This window comes from Dipodomys spectabilis, unplaced genomic scaffold (genome assembly GCF_019054845.1).
Source record: "Dipodomys spectabilis isolate Male_0828 unplaced genomic scaffold, ASM1905484v1 ptg000145l, whole genome shotgun sequence".
Lineage (NCBI taxonomy): Eukaryota > Metazoa > Chordata > Mammalia > Rodentia > Heteromyidae > Dipodomys > Dipodomys spectabilis.
In genome coordinates, this window is record NW_024870822.1 from 20,367,498 (window position 1) to 20,388,569 (window position 21,072).

The window sequence follows — 21,072 nt, forward strand, 5'->3', positions numbered from 1 at the left end:
GATAAAACAAGGAGAAGCCTGATCTAGCCAACTCAGCTTCCCTTTTTTTCTCTTCCTTCCCTACAGGAGGAAACTCAGAGAGGTCCTGGGACTCCAGGTTTTCAGGACGTGTGTGTGTGTGTGTGTGTGTGTGTGTGTGTGTGTGTGTGTGTGTGTGTGTGTGTGTGTGTGTGTGTGTGTGTGTGTGTGTGTAATATCTATATGGAAGGAAGGAAGGAAGGAAGGAAGGGAGGGAGGGAGGGAGGGAGGGAGGGTAGGAAGGAAGGAAAGAAGGAAAGAAGGGAGGGAGGGAGGGAGGGAGGGAAGGAAGGAAGGAAGGAAGGAAGGAAGGAAGGAAGGAAGGAAGGAAGGAAGGAAGGAAGGAAAGAAGGAAAGAAGGGAGGGAGGGAGGGAGGGAGGGAGGGAGGAGAAGACTTTAATAAATAGACTCATATAGTTATGGGGCTTGGCAAGTCAAATCCTGTAAGGTAGGCAGCAGGTAAGATACCTGTGAAGAAGGCATAGTTTGAGTTCAAAGTGGTTTTCTGGTAGAATCCCTCTGGGAACGGTCAGTCTTTTTCTTTTAAGACCTTCAATTATTTGAATGAAGCCCACCTACAACCTGATCTACTGATTTAAATATTAATCGCATCTAAAAAAAATCCTTCACAGCAATATCTAGAATAAGGTTTGATCAAATAACTAGGTACTGTAGCCTAGCAAAGTTGGCACAAAAAATTAACTATCACTCCACTATAGAGATCAAAGAGCCTAGAATATAACAGTAGTCTGACAGGACTGGATCAAACTCAAGTTCATCCCTGTATCCTTGGGGGAGGGGGGGGGAATGGAGTCAGGGTTAGGCTCCTTCCAGAAGGGAAGGTGGGTGATTCAAGGGAATTGTCCAGTAGATGGAGGATAAAGAGATTCTGGCTAACATCACCAGGAACTTGGTGATAAACATGGCTCAGAAAACCTTATAGGCAGGAATAACAAAACTTCAACCCCAACTCCTTAAAAGAAATGCCAACATGTAAGAGTAATTTGCATCCTCAAGAACCTATAAGCTTCTCTGATATCAGGGACTAGGTTGCAGACTTTTCTGGGTCCCCACTGCATCCTGACCTGAGGTACTTTCTTGGAGGAAGCTTTGTAAACAGCTGGTGGGTGGCACTGACTTTAAATCCACCCACAATCACTGTACTTTTTCCTTTCTCAGTGAAGATACACTCAGATCTCAGTCTCTATCTTGCCATGGGTCTGTGGAGCAGCTAGACACTTTCATATTTATATTAAGCATTTGTATTCAGTTGTCATGGATACTTAGAAGGTAAGCAAGGAACAAAGTTGAAAGTCAACTTTGTAAAACCTCATACAACCACAGAAAAGTTTGCTTGTTTGCTGAGTACTTGTTAAAACATTAAAGTTTTTCACATCAGAAAGTCTGTTCTGCTGTCAGAAGAATGAATAAATGAAAGGAACTTGTGCTTGGCCTGGGAATTTAACAAAGACTATGCTGCGGGTTTTGTTTTTGTTTGTTTATTTCTTTGGTTTTTTTTTTCTATTTTCCTCTTACAGATATCAGCACCTGTCCACTTACACAAATTCAGAGGGAGACACTTTCTCTCCATTTTATGACACTGCTATCTATTTCTTGTCAAATTAGCTCAGTCCTCTTTTTATTAGCCTTTTGTTATGTAGATCTATGGATAATTTTGATTCTATTGTCCTTGTCTTTATTAAACCGATACCCTCTACTGGATTAAATTAAGTCATAAAAAGTGTATTACATTATTTTATGTAGCATAAATATAATGTTGGGTGCTCAGTGTACTGTCAAGTCTTGGTGGTAATGAACTGACTTTCATCGCTGGCTGAAGTTGCTGATTCCCTCTCCAACTCCATGGCGGTGGCCAATGCCAGACAGTTTTCAAGGTACACCATCTCTGCTTTCCCTAAAAAAAAAAAATCACCTAATGAGATAACCACCTATTTTATGCCAAATTAATTCTACCATCTCTCTACTGGGGTGAGGGAAAAGAAACAACAACAACAAAAATAAAACAGCCCATAGCAGTCCATCGCTCTGTTCACAACTCTTCAACTCCCTTACAGAACTTTTCTTAGGCAGTATGAATTGACTGCTTTAAATTTTGAGTACAGTGTGGTTTGTTAGTAAGTGACCTGGCTGATGGGGACTATTTCATCAATATACTCTGATGCTTTCTGTCCTAATCAGCCAGGGGTACCTGCCTATTTACTTAGCCAGGGCCACGGAGGTCTGAAAAGGACTGGGGCCAAAGTACTAATGAGACAATGCTGCCCAGAGGACAACGTGAGAATGACAGAAGCCAAGAACTTGAAAAGCTCTGCACATTACCCAGATGTAAGAGATTCTCCACACTCAGACTGGCACCTTTGGTCCAAGGGAAAGTTTACCAAGGAAAGAAGTATCCCCATGTTAATCCTTGATCTGGGAACAGAAGAAGAGAGGGCAGTTGTGGTGTACTCCACTTCTGGAATAAAGAAAAGGCAGATGGTTTACCAGGACTTTCCTTAGCCATTTCAGGAGGGGTTCAAGGCCTTTGAACAAGAGACAAGTACAGCATGGATTCTACAGGGCTCTTAACTGTCATCTAGGAACCTATACTAACATCTTTAAAACAGAACAAGTGAGTACTTATCTTTGAAGAGAGAACTGGGGAAAATTGTAGCACATGATACATCCAAGATTGGAGGAAAGAGGCCATAGGTAGAGCAGAGAGGGAGAAATGCCCTGCCCAGAGCCCCTAATATCATGAATGAACTGCCAGAGTCTAATAAAAAAAGTCAGGCTATTTGGCACCGAAGAGTCCTGGATTCAATTCCCTGCTACTATTGGCTGTTAACATGGGCAGCATCCTTGATTCCCCTCTGCTTTTAAAAAGGAGTGTGGCAGTAATTCTTGCTTCTTAATGTGATGTCAACTTGTCTCCATTTTCTCCCCACCTTAATACCAGTATTTCTCCAAAAAAAAGTTCTTAAAAGGATCTGGGGGGGGGGGGGGGTTGTGGAAATCCCATATTTGGATCCTCTAGATAGAGAGTTTGCTTAAATCTACTGAAAAAGATGATAGGGCTCCACCTCTGGAACACTGGGACTGAAGTTAAACTCTGTTAGAAGCCTTTTTGGTAAGAACCCTTCCAAAAGTTTCTTGTTCTTTTTTTAAAATAAGTTTTTTTTTTATTGTGAAAATACTATATAGAGGGGTTACAGTTACATGAGCAAGGTGATGAGTACATTTCCTATCAAGCATTGTTGCCTTCTCCTTTGTTTTTCCCCTGCCATCCCTTCCCTCCCACTCCACAACTACACTCCCCTCTCCCTCCAACCCCCCACCCCCCCTGCCTAAATTGTAAAGTTTGTTTTTCAACACAGGGTCTTCTACATCTCATTGTTGCAATGGGTCAACCTGTATCCCTACTTAAACATTTTGTTTTTTTCCTTCCCCTCCAAATTATACCAACATCAAATACAGTGAAAACAGGGGTTATACCATGGGGGAGGGACATACAAAGCAACAGAAAAACACATGATACCTTATAAATACATTAGAAACAATAGCAAGAAAGAATAAAACCACTTGTGTCCCTATCTTGGGGTTCATTTCGCTTAACATCATCTTATCTGAGCTTTTCTGTTTGTCCCAGACATATACTAGTTATTGCAAATAAGGGACACCATGGGACCTATGTTTCTTTGGGCCTGGCTTACTTCACTTCATATAATTTTTCCCAAGTCTTTCCATTTCCTAACAAATGGGGCAATGTCATTCTTTCTAATGGAGGCATAGAATTCCATTCTATATATATATACCCCATTTTCTTGATCCATTCATCTACTGAGGGGCATCTGGGTTGGTTCCATATCTTAGCTATGGTAAATAATGCTGCAATAAATATAGTTGTGCTGGTAGCTTTAGTGTGGTCTTGTTTGTGATCATTTGGGTAAATATCCAAAAGTAGGATTGCTGGGTCATAGGGGAGCTCTATGTGCAGTCTTTTGAGGAACCTCCATACTACTTTCCAAAGTGGTTGAACAAGTTTACACTTCCACCAACAATGCAGTAGGGTACCCTTCTGTCCACATCCCCTCCAGCATCTGTTGTTATTAGAGTTCTTGATTATAGCCATTCTAACTGGGGTGAGGTGGAATCTCAATGTTATTTTGATTTGCATTCCTTTTATGACTAGAGAGGTTGAGCATTCCTTCATATGTCTGTTGGCCATTCTTCTTTCCTCTTCTTTATCTTGTTCTTTTAAAAGTACTGACATATTGGAGGGGGGCTGAGATTTAACTCTGTGATTGGCAGCTGCTAGATCCTTATCTGGGGTTCAGGCTGTCTTGAGCAAAGGACTGTCAGAGGTGAAGTGCTTTGGCTCAAGAGAAGACATGTAATTGGTGTAAACACAATCCTCCATTTGCATGAGAAGCCTGCGGTGATGGGTGCAGACACCTTTGTTACTGCTGCACCTCACTTTCTGGGTGATAACAGGAACAAACAGAAAAAAAGACTCCTCTGGTTCCTGCCACAGTGGGAACACTAGTAACAGGGCACTAGCAGCAGGGCAGCAGTGAGGCTGACAAAGAGGTTCCCATGGCATCAGGAGCTGACTGGCCCCTACTAATTGGCCCATGAAAAGCTGACAAGAGTAGTGTGAGCAAGCAGCAGGCAGCAAGGAAAGTGGAAGTGGCAGCTGTGGAGACAGCTGTGGAGTGTACGCGATGGCATACAGCAGAGAGGGCAAAAGTAAACCTGACACTGATGGCAAAGGTGACACTCTGCTGGGAGATGAGCCCCTTAAAAGCCCCCTGACCAAGCAGGTCTCTTCATGGAGCACAAAAAAAGCTGCAGCAGTTAGGACCTTAGTCAAACCCTGGGCACCAAACTCAGCTGCCACACTAAGCTGTCAGAAACTCAGCTTACAACCCAAGGCACATCTACTGCCCCTGCCTGTCAAAGACTTAGGGCTGCTGGGAGCCAATGCTTCATGTCTATAATCCTGGCTACTTAGGAGGCTGAGATCTGAAAATCAAGATTCAAACCCAGCCAGACAGACAAATTCACCAGACACGTATCTGCAATTAACCAGCAAAAAGTTAGAACTGAAGGAATGGCTCAAATGGTAAAGCACTAGTCAGTAGCAAAAAAAACAAGCAAGAGCCTGAGGCTGTGAGTACAAGATCCAGTACCAACAGAAAGAGAGAGAGAGAGAGAGAGAGAGAGAGAGAGACAGAGAGAGAGAGAGAGAGAGAGAGAGACAGAGAGCGCTAGGGATCACTGCCACTGTCATTCCCTCCACTGCCTGTAAATATAACTGGAATGTCTTCTTGCTACTCAAGCTTTTTAATCTGATAGAATAGAGGGACCCCAGCCACCTGGTTTGTAACATTCTCTCCTCTCTGAATAAGCTGTTCCAAGAGCATCAGTAATATCCTACCCATCTTGGCCCCCTAAGAGGCAGTTATCCTTTAGGATTCATAGTTCATGCTGTTAACTTCCAAGTTAGCCTCTGTGCCATTAAGGGCAACACAACTGTGTGACTCTATTTGACTTTGCACTGGATACAGTGGCATCTGGATTCTGAACTTACTAGCACTCCCAGATACCACCCTATCTGACTTAGAAGGGACTGGTTTAGATGGTGATAATGAAGGCAGACAACCACAGAAGAATCCTCACAGGCAGAGCTGTCAGTGCCCTAAAAGAGCACAGAGATCTGGCAAGATGGAAAAACAAGCTCCTGCACAAATGACACAGCAATTTTGAGGCTGCTTTGGCCCAGGACATCAATGACTCTGTGATGACTCTGTGATGACTCTGTGATGACTCTGTGATGACTCTGTGTGTGTGTGTGTGTGTGTGTGTGTGTGTGTGTGTGTGTGTATGTGTGTGTGGTGTTAGGAGTGGCAGGGAGAAGTAGGCATTGGTAGAGATGATGTGTGACCGTTCCTCTCCATCACACTAACTTACTTCAGACTCTGTCCCCGACCAAGATTTTAGCAACAGTGTCCCATAAAGAAATGAAAGATGCATAATCCAGATGTGAAAGCCGGAAAGGAAAATTCAAGTGACAGCTCAATGGACCAAGAGTTCCTAGCCAGTCTTTTCTCTTCTAGCTGGGATACGCTTCCTTATCTTTTCTGCCACTGGCACCACACAGACTCTGAAAGGGGAAGAGGGTCAGGGATAGCTCCCACTTTATGATTTTGGCACATAAAGTTCTGCACTTAAACTCTTAGCGCCATTTAGCCCAGCTGTGAAAAATGGACAATCCAAGGAAAGTCACTACATCTAGAGAGAGAGCAGCAAAGAAACAATTCCCCGAAGAGCAAATAACATAGAAATAGCATCACTTTCAGAGTTTTTGATGCTAGAAACTTGGCAGGTTTTTTTCTTTTAGAATAAGTCCATGTTTCAGTAAGAAACTCTAGTCCCCAGGGAGCTAGCAGGCCTCCCATGTGACAGCCAGCCATGCAGCTTCCTCAGCCAGCATTCAGCCTGGCTCCTTCAGCACGCACCATTTTGTTTTCTGTTCTGGCATATACTGTGTTCCCTCCAGTTTTCTCTCCAGGTGGGACCAAAGAAGGAACTGTACGTTATTCTTCCTGAGCCCACAGACATATTCCCTCAACCGTAATTTACTGTCTATGGATCTTCCTCTTCTCCATAACTAGAGCATGTCACAAGGGGAAAAAGAAGTTGTACAGTGTGGAGAGGACGGCTGTGTGTCAGAAACATCAAAGAAGATCTCATATGGATGGATATTAGACTCTATTGCATTTCCAGCAATTACTCTCCCTGTTTTATCCTTTGTTTGTTTGTTGTTGTTGGTAATGGTCTGGGCCTGGGCACTGTCCCTGAGCTCTTCAGCTCAAAGCGATTGCTCTATCGATTGAGCCATAGTTCCACTTCCATTTTTCTGGCAGTTACTTGGAGATAAGAGTCTCATGAACTTTCCTGCCCACAGTCCTCAGATCTCAGCCTACTGAGTAGCTAGGATTACAGGCATGAGCCACCGGAGCCCAGCTCCCTGATTTATCTTTAGGTCAGAGTGAACTCATACTTAGTTCTCTTGGCAGTGCTGTGGGGCACGGTAAGAGTTAGTGGGTAAGGGAGGTCCTTTTCATAAAATTCAAAAGACTGAGCCTAGCACTGGTGGTGGTTCACATCCAAATCCCTAGCTACTCATGAGGCTGATATCTAAGAATCATGATTTGAAGCCAACCCAGGCAGTAAAGTCTATGAGATTCTTATCTACAATAAACTACTCAAAAAATAAGGCAAGAAGTGGAGCTGTGGTTCAAGTGTTAGAGTGCTAGCTTTGGAACAAAGAAGCTCAGGGACGGTACCCAGGCCCTGAGTTCAAGCCCCAGGTCTGGCACACACACACAAAAAGGATTAGGTAAGTGTCTTAGTTTAGTCTGTTATAACAAAGTACATAGACTAGGTGGCTTATAAACAACATAAATTTGTTTCTCACAGTTCTGGAGAACAGAAGTCTTAGATAATGGTGCTAGACAGTATTGTCAAGGTCGAGTGGGGCTGTCTTCCAAGCTGCAGACCTTCGACATCATATATATATATATATATATATATATGTATATATATATATATATATATATATACATATATATATATATATATACACACACACACACATATATATATATATAGTCAGTTGTGCGGCCTGAATTCTGGGCCTGGGTGCTACCACTTGAGCCACAGCACAACTTCCAGCTTTTTCTGCTAATGTGGTGCTGAGGAATTGAAGCCAGGGCCTCATGCATGCAAGGCAAGCACTCTCCCACTGAGCCACCTTCCAAGCCCCATCTCCTTATATTTTTACATGGCAGGAACAGAAAGGAGAGCTCTACAGTATGGCATTTATATGGGATAATTATTAGGGTTCCATCCTCATGGCTTAATTACTTCCCCAAAGCCCACTTCCTAGTATCATTGCAATGGGGATTATAATTTCAACATATGAAATCTACGAGAGCACAAACATTCAGTATATTGCTCAAGTTGTGGGCCTGCTTTAATAATAGAATGAAGTATGAACCTCCATGTTTATTGCAGCACTGTTCACAATAGCTAGGATATGGAAACACCCACCACAGATGAATGGATCCAAAAATTGTGGTATTTATACACAATGGAATATTATGCAGCCATTAGAAATGACAAAATAATGGCATTTGCAGGGAAATGGATGGAACTAGAAGAAATCATGTTGAGCAAGGTAAGCCAAGAGCAAAGAGACAAACGGTACATGGTCTCCCTGATAAGTAGATGTTAAATCCAAAATGTTAGGTGATACGACAAAATTAACAGGACTTAAGAAACAAAGAACTTCCACTCATCTGGTCGAACCACTACTAAATATCCCCATGCTGCTGATCACATGTATGGGGTATATGTGTACACCGTTATATGTTATAGACCATGATAGACAATTTGCTCCAGGAAAGTTAGAATGAGCTTGTGACTTTAAATGAGCATCATTATTCCACAATACTGTGAAATTTGGGAAATTATGTAATCACTTAATCACAATTTAAAAAAAAAGAACCTTGGGGAAGGTAGGGAGGGAAGGGATAGTAGGGGGAAAACAATGGAGGGGGTAACAATGCTCAATAGGAAGTGTACTCATTACCTTACTCATGTAACTGTAACCCTCTGTATACTATCTTTACAATAAAAAAATTTAAAAAATAATAGAATGAAGTGAAAATGACATTCTAGAACTTCCAAACCCAGGCTTGCTGCCTCATTCTTCTCAGCAGCCATCACTACTCTGAGAAAGCTGCAGAATGAAGTCCAAGAAAGCCAGGAAGAGATGCTACATTGCGGGGAAACATTGTCTGACCACTACCCAACCGTTCAAATCATTCCAAATAAATAGGCATGCAAGTCAAGAGGTTATCATGGTTTTTCTGCTTCAGTAGACACACATACAGCGAGTGAGTCTCCCAGGTAAGCCAACCTCAAGTTACAGGATCAAAAGAAACTATAAATAATTGTTTTTTAAGTCATTAAGTTCTTGGGTAGCTTATTACATAGCAAAAATAACTGAAGTACCATCTACCCTTTGTATCATCATCTTCTTGGTGCTATTTAGATATTTTTGTACACACTTTTCCAATTGTTGGTTGGTTTTTCAGTCTTCTTTTCAAATTCTTTAAAGGAAGAATAGTGTCTTAAGCATCTCTCATTCCAAACTAATTAACTTGGGTAGATAGCTGGCTGGATGGATGAATGGAAGGTGATACTCCTTTTCTCACAAGAGACCAAAAGGAATGGCATAAGAAAAGAGTACCTTCCCACAATTTCTTCTATGACATTTGAAGGGAAATGAAATAATGTTACATAAAGATACAGATAATTTGGAATCTTAGTACAAATGAGGGAACTCCTTATCATCACTAATGATTTATGGTCATTTGGGGTGATGAGAAGGAACATTTTAAAGACAAGAACTTACCTGAGCAAACCACTGTAAAGATTTCAGAACAACCACAAAGGAGAGAGATCCTTTCTGAGCATGTAACTATTGGGCACAGTTTGTTGAAAAAAGCTTCTTCCTTCCTTCCTTCCTTCCTTCCTTCCTTCCTTCCTTCCTTCCTTCCTTCCTTTGGCAGTACTGGGGCTTGACCTCAAGGTCTTATACTTGGCAGGCAGTTGTTCTACCCTTTGAGCCACAGAAAGAAACTTCTAAGAATGCAAATTGCCTTTATCTAAACAAAAAAAAACCCCAAAAGAATAAATTCCTTTTGTCTACTAGATGAAACTAAATATTGTATAGATTCAGATTTTCAAGAAACAGAAGACTGCCAGAAGGCTTAAATTGAAATATTCTATGAAGTAAACTCATGGTTGAATTTACAAAAATAATCAGATGATTTTTGAAGTAATAAAACGTATATGCAAATGTAGATGGGGTAAGGCATGTATCAACTGTATAGAACAATTGTCACCAAGGGCTGGGAAGGTAGCTCAGTGGTAGAGTGTTTGCCTTGCGTGCATGAGGCCCTGGGTTCGATTCCTCAGCACCACATAAGCAGAAAAGGCCAGAAGTAGCACTATGGCTCAAGTGGTAGAGCACTAGCCTTGAGCTGAAGAGCTGAGGGACAGCGCTCAGGCCCAGAGTTCATGCCCACAACTGGAAAAAACAAAAAATTATCACCAAATGTTTCACACATCCTAGTGCTTATGTGGGCCATGAGGTTAAAAGCAAAGATTGTAAGGGCTAGAGATTTGTTAAAAATAAATCTTTTCAAATTGCTTTGAAAACTAAAAATAACAAAAGCCTAGTAATTATTTATTAGGATCACGCCATACTTCTCTAAAATTTTACATAGGAAGTATAAATTTATGTAATCACCACTCTTAGGTAAAGAAGCATCATACTATCTTCTTTTCCCTTAAATTTATATTAAATTTGCCACTTCTTCAACTAGCCAGTCACTCTCTCCTCTTTGCCCCAGGATATTGTATAATCTAGAACCTTCAAAAAGGGGCAATGTCTAGCTACCCACATATGATCTCTTGGAAATGGAAAGTTTAAAAGTATAATTTCTTAGTAAAATTTTGATGTATAGGAAGGCTAATAAATAGATCAGGATACAGTTGTCATTAAAATAAGTCTGTTACTCACAGTTCCAAAGACTAGGCACACCACATCACATGGGGCCACAGGGGAAATAATTAAGGTGTGGAGTTGGGTGACACCTGTGGGCAAGAGCCTTTAAAGACCAAACCTACAGGTGATCAGCACAGGTAGATAGAGAAAGGCCCACAGTATGAGTGCTCAGTAAAGGATGTGGGCCCTGGATTAGTTGGTTTGCACCCAAAAAACTCACTCATGGATATGTTATATACAATCCTAGGACTTAGCTATCCATGGGAAGACCAGTCAGCCCCTCCAGGGCCAGTAAGACCAGATGTCAGAGCATCAAAATATAGAAAATGAAAGGCATTGTTAACATACTGCCTAGGAACCTTTGTGGAGTCTTGGATCTCCTGTGTGAAAGAAAAGTCTAGTCTCCCTAACAGTTATCTTCTTTCATGAGAACTTATCACCTCAAAAGAAAAATCTTCCCCAGACCCATTACTTCATACCTCTTCTGTTATTTACAATGCCTTTTCCTGCAAGTATGTGAAAGAAAAATCACATAAGCTTTAAAATTTAGCTCAATTACCAGTAGGAGAAGCTTCAGGCATAATTACATAAAAATTCCAGCTCCTTGTATGAAGACTTAAAATGTGTCTACAAATGATGTTGTCTTCTTAAAAAGTGAAGCCATCCATACATTTGCAGTCTTAAAGTAAGATCTTCCAGCCCCAGGCCAGTCTTCTGATGATGTATCCCTTATCCTCAGCTGATGTCTTGACTACATCTGAAAGAACCTGAGTCAGAACCAGCCAGGTAGACCACGGCCAAATTCCTTATCCAGACACTATATGAACTAAGAGCTATTCTTTTAATTAAGGATAATTTGTACAGAGCAATAGAAATTTCATGTGCTCCTCTTTCATTATTTCTCTTTTTTTCCTCTTATTCCCTCCTCCACATGGCAACGTTAGTCCTCAACTTCAATTCCCTCATGAGATAAAGTATTCTGAATAGGCTAAGGGGCAACAAACACACATCACATTGTCCAAGAGGATAGGATGCACAAATATCTCAGAAGCTCCAGCAAATTCCCTCAGGTTCTGGCAAATCTGGCCGCCTGTACTATGTAAATCACTAAAGTTGGAGGAATCTCCCTTGCTGACTGAGAAAGCCCTGAGTTATCTGAAGTGGAGCTCAAAGCAAAGCACCTGGCTGTTGCACACCCCTGGTGACTATGGAATGTACAATAGTTTCCATGCCAGGCATTGAGTAGGATAGTAGGGTTCTTACAGTCCTATTTTGATGAGCCAATGTCTTAATATGACTGACATAACCAAGGTCTCCTCCACTGGGGAACATGGTCTTAAAGCCTAATGGTGGCTGCCCCTAGTATTCTCTTACCATTCAAGTCCTTCTGGGTTAACAGTCTCAGAGGTGGCTGCTGAGCTGCAAGAAGTATCCAGGCTCTCACAAACCTATCTCAGTCATCCTTAAGGGCAGCAACTGAAGTAAATCAGCCATATGATTTACTCAGCAAATATGCTAGCTGCCCTCTGCCTATCCCTTTCTCTCAGCCATAACTTCAAATATAATTATGGAGAATTTTTTATCAGCCCAGATTTCATTAAAAACTATGAAGATGGCTTAAGGCTAGGAATGCTATCAGGGAAATGAAGCTCTTATGTGATTTGACACTTGGGGAGATATATTTAGTAATCATTTTTGTCTTGAAATATATAACAGAATCCTAAGAAAACATCTCGTTCCTGTTTCCATCTTCACCTAGGCCTGCCACCACTGTTCCAGAAAAAGAAACTGAAGCTGATTCAGAGCTCAGGCCTGTAATTCTAGCTATTGGTGAAATGTAGGCCTCCTTTTCCCTCAGGACCTATGACAGGCTCTGAGTAGGGGAGCAAGGACCCACTGTGGCTGAGATTGGGAAGACATGGCTAAAAGTCATCCCAGGAGGAAAAGTTCATGAGACACATACCAAATGCTGGGTGTGGTGGCCCACACATATTATCCCAGCTAAGATGAGAAGCTTAAAATAAGTACCACCATTTAGGCACATGCCTCTCTCAAAAATAACCTGAAATTAGATTCTATCTAAAAAATAAACAGGACAAAGAAAGGCTAGAGGTATGGCTCAGCTATAGATCACCTGCCTAGCAAGTGGGAAGCCTTGAGTCAAACCTCATTACTACCAAAAGCAGTTAATAAAAGGAATTGATTAGATAGACAGATAGATATCTATATCTATAGATGTATATGAAATACTTGTGCTTCGTGTGTCTCACCTTGTTCTTTCACTGGCTAATCAGTACACTGAAGTGCAGGTTTTATCAGCAGAAGGTCAAGAACTATCACTCTGAAAGGTACCAGAGTGTCCCTATTTAGAGGGAAAACTGCCAAATCTGGCATCAGCAATAAAAAGTACACAGAGGCAAGAGCCACCCACCCAACTCCACCTCAACCACTAGGAGAAACCTAGCATATACTTCACCCTGGAGATAGTCTTTGAATGAGGGATAATGAAAATGGAGGACCCACACATATTTATTAAGGGTGAATAAAGTTGACATTTAAGTTTAAAAAAACTCTTGATTTTTCAGAATTAAAATTCAAATGAAATTAAGTGGGAACATCCATAAACTTCTAAGGCACTCTAATAAGTCCTATAGCACAGTATTTGACTCACTTTGGGAATTATAGCTCATTTTCCAGACTCTTTCTTTAATAAAAATCTTGAAAAGTAGGACCTTCACTGGGTCATTTATGAGCATAAATCTATGTGCCTGACACATGGTAGGTATTAATATAGTTTATTTAATGCTTGTAAAAGAATTATTTATTGCAATGAAAGGCACTTGTACATAATGCATATAGAAAAAAATGATTACTAAGATAGAATCAGCATTGAATCAGCTATTTCTACACAAGAGACTCTGAATTCAGGTCACCAGAGAGATACCCTAGGGCTTATAACTGGCAGCCACTGATCTTATTAAACTGATTGCAAAAACTTGGCAGGAATTCTGCTAAAGAAGCTATGGGGATTTCAGTTCAACGAGCCTGAACATTCTATTCATTGAACAGGACCAAAATGGAACAGGCTTCCTCTGGGGTGGTAAATGCTGGGCCACTCTAAAGTAGAATGCCATTTTCTGAAGGGCCTCGTGCATCAGGAAGGGAATTACACTAAAATTGCTTTAAGGTCCCTTTAATCTGTCACTTGATGAGTGTGGCCATGAGGGGCCTGCCCTTTAACTGGGAATCAGGATATGGATTCTTCCAGAAGCTGCTGCAGGGCTATGCATCTGAGGCAAGCCTGGTATAAAACCCAGATGCATTTTAGATGGTACAACTCTCAGGTCTGTACATTGCTCCCAGGGCTGTCTCACCCCAGGCTGTCACTACAAGGAGAGACTTGGATCAGGCTTGGTGATTACACAGGGTGGTGAACAGACAAATGCAATGGTTAATTTTCTTTTATTTGGAGTGCTTAGTGAACAGCATTCCACCTTGGTCCTGGACTGACAGGGATTAAAGTTGTTAAAATAATTGATAGGCCAGTAAGTTGAGATGACTCCAGGGTCTTGGGTTCCTGTGTAAATACATCAAAATCCCGTTCAACGTAAAATGAAAGTTAAAGTTAAGCACCAGAAACTGCCGCCAACTAACATCTAAGTAGGGACTTCCCACCAGATCACTACCAAGCAAGACAAATGTCTAGCTGTAGTCAACCAAAAAATTTCTTCACTTTCGTAGCTCACTGCTCATGTTGTTGGGAAGAGATGAGTTCTGAGTACTACTCTAGCCATGCTTTTTTTCTTCCTGGTGCTACTTGTGTTTGAGTTCACTCTATTGCTTGAGCCAACTCTCCAGCCCTATCTGCCCATTGTGTGTGTGTGTGTGTGTGTGTGTGTGTGTGTGTGTGTGTGTGTGTGTGTGTGTGTGTGTGTGTGTGTGTGTGTGTGTAAAATCACTTTTTGTTTGGACATCCTAGACCATGATCCTCCTATTTATACTTCTAGTAGCTAAGACAACAGGCATATACTACCACAACAAGCATTTTTTTAGTTTTTTTTTTTTTTTTATTTTAATTGAGAACATACTGTACAGAGGGGTTACAATTACATGGGCAGGAAAATGCATACATTTCTTACCAAGCATTGCAGCCTCCTCCTTTGTTTACCCTTCACCTCTCTTCCCAGCTTCCCCCCTCCCCCCCACCCAATCATTTTTTTAGTTTTTTGAGATGAGGTTTCGTGAACTTTTCTGGCCAGACTTGCCTGGAGCCACGATCTTCCCAGTCTCACCTACCAGTAGCTAGTATTGCAGGTTATGAGCCACTGGCACCCAGCTTCCATGATAGTTCCTTGCTTAAACTGTTAAATTTGATTTGTCTTAAGTTTTTAACAGGTAATACTTATTACACTTCCTCCCCACTTCAATGTTAGTTCTTACTCCAAACTTACACTGAAAACTCTTTCTTCACTGCCCACATCTACCTTTCCTTTCTCTTCTAGTGAAAAAAAAGGTGGTAATACAGGATTTGAACTTGAGCTTGCTGGATAGTTACTCTGTCACTTGAGCTGTGTCCACAGTCTTCCTTACCTTCCCATTCTACAATCGCTTGCCTTGGGTTTCTATGAAGTCTGGATCTTTAAAGCCTCAGAAACTGTAATTTTAGAATATGTAAGAATTCCTTTCGTTCTAGAAAAGAGGCTGGAATTTGCCCTTATAGAAGATGTTATCAGCGTGCTTGCTAGCCTAGTTTTGGCTGATGGTGCACTCTTCTGCGTGCAGAAGTAAATTTTGCCTTGCTGAGACAGTTCTTTATATTCGTGTCTACCCTTATGACTCTGCTGGTTCTTGGAGAGAATATTTATAACCGAAGGAAGGCCCACACCCTGACCTCCACCATCCCCTCTTACAGCCCTATTCTTGCATGATGCCACGGAGACTGAGCACCCACCCAGATATACCACCTGCACCAGTGGCTATCTCCCCGACCCCCTCTGCCATCTTACTACCCCAGCTTCCTGCTGTACTTCCTCTGATGCTGCCCATGTCACCCACAGCTACAGGGCCCACCATAAGCCTAGATCTGGACGTGGGTGATATGGAGGTAGAGAATTATGAGGCCCTCCTCTCCTGGCCAAGCAGCTGGGAGATACCAAGCCCAGGGGACCTCATTGAAGCTGATACAGAACAGCTGCCATCATATCGCTTCGGCCCCGACAGTCACCATCAGAGCACATGCTATGCATGGTCTGCTTCAGCTACTTCGAGGTGCGGCAGGTGTTCCAAGTCCTCCCTTGCAACCAGCATTTCATACCAAGTGTGTGGACAAATGGTTCAAGGTCAACCAGACATGTCCCATCTGCTGGGGCTGCCTCCGAGGTGCCCAGGGAGGCTGAGTGAGGCTTCACAGCTGTTCACAAGTGCCCAAAGCTCTGGAAACTCAGGGAGACCCTGAACGATGGGGAGAGAGGGGTCCAGGCCTGCCTCATCATTGTACCAGAACTGGTGCCAGGGTCAGCCTTGCCAGAAACCCCTGTAAGAAACCCCTGCATTTGCCAAGCTCCAAAGGCTCCTTCCCTCTCTGCTGGCCTTGTCTGCCTGCCATGGAGCTGCCCACCCTTCCCTTCCCCAACCCCAGTCTCCCTCCTGACTACCCTGGGGTCCTTCTTGCTGGCACTGGGAACCACAAATTTCCTCCAGTGTGGCCAGTAGGATACTTGGCCCCAGCATGGGCAAAGGGGTCACCATCCTAGCTCATCTGAGCTCTGCACTGAAATGCTCTGCCTGCTGCCCAGGTGGCATTGCCAGGTGGGTGGGACAGATGATGGCCAGAGGCCATTTCCTAAATCCCAGACTGAGTCCCTCCTACCTGACCCCAGAACGACAGGCAGCTGGCTCTGGTTGTCTAGTTCCTAGAGGACCTGCATCCCAGGCACAGGATGCTTCAGCCCTGCCCCAGGCTGGAAGGTGTCCCAGCCACGGCCCCTTGAGCACCCGTGAGACAGCGCCTCCCCCCAGATCTGTGTTCCTGGTGGCAGATCCTCCATGGTGACAGACGGGGTTAGACCTGGCCTGATGTCCTCTTATGGTTTTCACATGAATGTGAGGAGTAACTGTTTCTACTATTCATTTCACCCAAGACTTGTTTGTTGGGTTTAGAGGTGTGGCTATTTAGGACAACTATCCTTGTTTCTTTCTTTCTTTTGATGGGATATAGCGACCAACCATAACCTGAGTGCCCACAGAATGGGGTGGGGGGAGCAAGAGACCAGTGGGGTGGTGCGGCCTGGTCTGCACGCACATGTAGGGGCTGTGCTGGGCCAAGCTGGCACTGCGGAGAGGATCTTGGGTGGGGAGGGGCTATGCTTAGCTGATAACTTGCCACCCACTGCCACTGCACATGTCCCTAGAGCCTCCCAGGACCCTACACTTTTCAGGGCATTTCTTCCCTCTCCAGCCAGGCCCATCTTCTACCTGGCTTGGTGAGCTTCCCCCACATCTTCCCTGCTCATCCCACCCCAGGTATCCAAGGAGACAGGGACCAGGGAGGGCCTGGACTTCCATCCACTTCTAGGGGAATCCTGTCCAGCTTGCTCTCCTCTGGAGAAGGCCCCTGTGAAATCTGGCTGAGCTCCCCATCCCTCACTTTCCTTCCCTGTCCCTTCTCCCCTAACTTCCCCAACTGGGGTTGCTGCTCCATATGAATGGAACCACCACCTGGCACATCCTACTAGGCAGCTCTAGGCTTCTGCTGCCCCAGGGAGGCTTCAAGCACCCTCATTCTGTCTGCAGTACCCCTGTCTCCTCCCCCCACACCTGCCTGGTCCCACCCCATGGAGAACCCAATATCTTACTGTAACTCCAGGTGTTGTATCTGTATTTATAGCAGTGTTGAAAACACATGTGTTTTACACAAAGAAGCTGCCCCTCCTCCCCCCCACCACCAGTTTCTCCTCTCCACCCCAACAAAAAAAAAGGTTTTCAAATCCTAATGCTTGCGGGGAGGAGAGGGGGAGTCATGGGATTTCAACTAGCAGCTCCTGGGGAGGGGTGGGAAAACACAGTATTTACCAACAACAAAATCATTTAATAAAAGAAAAGGTTTATGAAGCAATTATGTAGGACATTTGTAATTTGTGACCTTGCGATAGATGTCATGTGATCAATGACTTCCTGTGGTGGGGGCTTGTCATTGTCATCGCGAGCTTCCAGTCAAGGCATGACAGCAGGCACCCTCTCCCAGCACTGGCTGGGCTTGTGCTCCATGTTAGAAAGATGATACTCAGATATATGAACATATGTAACTAGGGAAGCCCTGTTCCTTGAACATTTTACAGAGAAAATAGAATGGTTCCTAAAGCTTAAATGTGTGGGCTTTTTGCCCCATTCCAGTGGTTCACATTGGTTTGTAGCATTTAATTAACTGGTATGGTGTATTATATACATATATATGTACATGTGTATATACTAATTAAAATTTTAAATAGATTTGTACTGTTTTAAAAAATGAAATGTTAGTTCTGCTTGACCAAGTAGTGCAATCATTATTTTTTTAGTACTGTTGCTAATTTCAAAGGCAATATTCACTAAGAAATAGATGATGTATACCAACTACTGTCCTCCCCAAAAAGGTGTTACCTATAGTTTTGTTATTCTGTGTGTGTGTGTGTGTGTGTGCGAGCGCACACTCATCTGCACGCCACTCCTGAGAGTGAACTCAGGGCCTGTGTGCTGTCCCTGGGCTTGTTTTGGCTCAAAGCTAGTGCTTTACCACTAGAGCCACAGCTCCACTTCTGGGTTTTGGGGGAATTTTTGGTGTTAACTGGAAATAAAGAGTCTCACAGATTTGCCTGCCCAGGCAGGCTTTGAACCATGATCCTCAGATCTCAGCCTCCCGAGTAGGCACCTGGCTGGGTTTATTATTTATTTATTTATTTTGTCACTTGTGGGGCCACTTCCGACTTTTTCTGCTTATGTGGTGCTGAGGAATCAAACCCAGGGCCTCATGCATGCAAGGCAAGCGCTCTACCACTGAGCCACTCACCACCTCCGAGTAAAAAATCAAGTATTCAGTTTAGTAAAGAACATTAATGAAATCACGCATTAAACTTCGCAGTATCTTTATTAGGCTTTGTGTTTGAAGCCAATGGGCCTTTGAGGTAACTAAGACCACGTTAACCTGGCAGCTTCTATGCTTGCATTAGAAACCTTCACAACGGGAGTAAGAATGCCCTTAGACACACTGCAATCCTCCATCTATGGAGTCAAAACAGAGTCCCATATGCTCCACTACTCCAAGAGAAGTCTTAAATAAGTACCTAAGATTGTTAATTCTCTTTGACCAGATCTGCAGCCCTATCTTTCCCTTCAATATCTACAACTTCCTGGGACATATCTATCCTGGGATATAGAACCAAATGAAATTCATCCTTCATCTCCATTTTTGTCAGGCAGTGCAAGCAACCATGTAGCCCTCATTTCCACATCTACTCCCCAGGATGTTCTATATTCTGATCCCATCTTATAGCCCTCTTGCATATGTAAAACCACCTGACATCCAGAATTGAATCATAATCAGAAATATCCTCAACACCCTGGAGCCTTGGAGCCTGTCCTACAGACTGCTTCACCTTGTGGCTCTCACACCTGGTTCTTTCCCTTGTAGCCCTCTTGAAGTGGTTGTTTTATAGCCCACACCCTTCCTGTCCCTGAAACTGGGAAGGTCTTGTTCCTTACTGCTGCTTCTCAGCCATTCTGTGTTCACTGCCCTCCAGATCTAGATTGTTGACACTCTTATTTTCATCAAATACTACATGTTCTGAGACATACATCATTCCTATATTTGTTTCTTCAGTATTTGGGGGCTTCTCCTTCATAATCCTAGCTTACTTTAATATCCACATATTTGATCTTTCCACTTTCTTGATTTCCTTACTTCCAAGTGATCTTGTCTTTATGGAAATAAATGAAGAGCTGGCTATATAGGATCAAGAAAAAGAAGAGAAAATGGGGAGTAATGGTCTGAAATACTTAAAATGGAGATGGGAGGCACTGCTAATCACATGTCAGACAAAGCTGGAATTATTGAACTGGGCTATCTGCCCTGGTACAAGTTGACCTTTGGACCAGGCCAAAATGCAGTTTCCTATAACATCATTTGTTAACCTCTGTTGACCTTCTGGAAAATGGACCCTTTCTCCCACATTACCTAGAGACTCCAAACATCCAATTCTTTGCTTATAAGGGATTAACTTTTGTCAACAACAATCATTCCTGCAAACGTGCATGACTGACATTTAAAAGTATAGGTACAGAAAGAACAGTGCTGGAGGAATATCAATACCAAATTTCAAACTACTACAAAGCCATAGTAATCAAAACTGCTTGGTAGTGGCACAAGAACAGACCTGAGGACCAATGGAATAGAACTGGAAACCCAAAAATGAACCCGCAGACCTATAGCCAACTAATCTTTGATAAGGGAGCTAAAAAATAGAATGGAAGAAAGACAGCCTCTGGTAAATGGTGCTGGCAAAATTGGTTAATCACCTGTAGAAAACTAAAGCTAGATCCTTATATATCAGAATCAACTCCAAATGAATCAAAGACTTCAAAGTCAAAGCAGACACCCTGAAAACATTACAGGAAGGAATAGGAGAAACCCTAGGGCTCCTCGGCACAGGCCAAATTTTCTTAATAGAGACCCAGAAACACAACAAATCAGACAAAGGTTGGACAAATGGGATTGCATGAAACTGCAAAGCTTCTGCATAGCAAAGGACATAGCTAGCAAGATCAATAGAAAGCCCACGGATTGGGAGAAGATCTTCACTAGCCATACAACTGACAAACGTCTCATATCTAAAATATACTTGGAACTCAAAAAATTAAAACCCCAACAACAAATCCTCAAAGAAACAACTGCCCAATAAATAAGTGGGCTAAAGATTTAAAGAGAAACTTCTCTGAAGAGGAAAGAAGAATGGCCAATAAACACATAAAGGAATGCTCAACCTCTCTAGCCATAAAAGAAATGGAAATCAATACAACATTGAGATATCACCTCACCCCAGTTAGAATGTCTATAATCAAGAACTCTAATAACAACAGAGGGGATGTGGCCAGAAGGGAACCCTATTGCATTGTTGGTGGGAATGCAAACTTGTTCAACCACTTTGGAAAGCAGTATAGAGTTTTCTCAAAAGATTGGAATTCTATGCCTCCATCAGAAAGAATGACATTGCCCCATTTGTTAGGAAATGGAAAGACTTGGAAAAAAATATATTAAGTGAAGTAAGCCAGGCCCAAAGAAACATAAGCCCCATAGTTTCCCTTATTTGCAATAACTAGTAAATGTCTGAGACAAGCAGAAAAGGCCAGATAAGTTGATGTTAGGTAAAAAAACCCC

General features: G+C 42.7%; 1 long non-coding RNA gene across 1 annotated transcript; it reads right to left on the minus strand.

The window, feature by feature from the left end:
* Positions 1–590: 590 nt before the first annotated feature.
* Positions 591–16,248, minus strand: LOC122117607. The gene is made up of 3 exons (XR_006149213.1): positions 16,162–16,248; positions 9,436–9,437; positions 591–601 (listed from the first exon to the last, which is right to left on the minus strand). It is a non-coding gene; the product is annotated as an uncharacterized LOC122117607 (long non-coding RNA).
* Between the last annotated feature and the right edge of the window lie 4,824 nt (positions 16,249–21,072).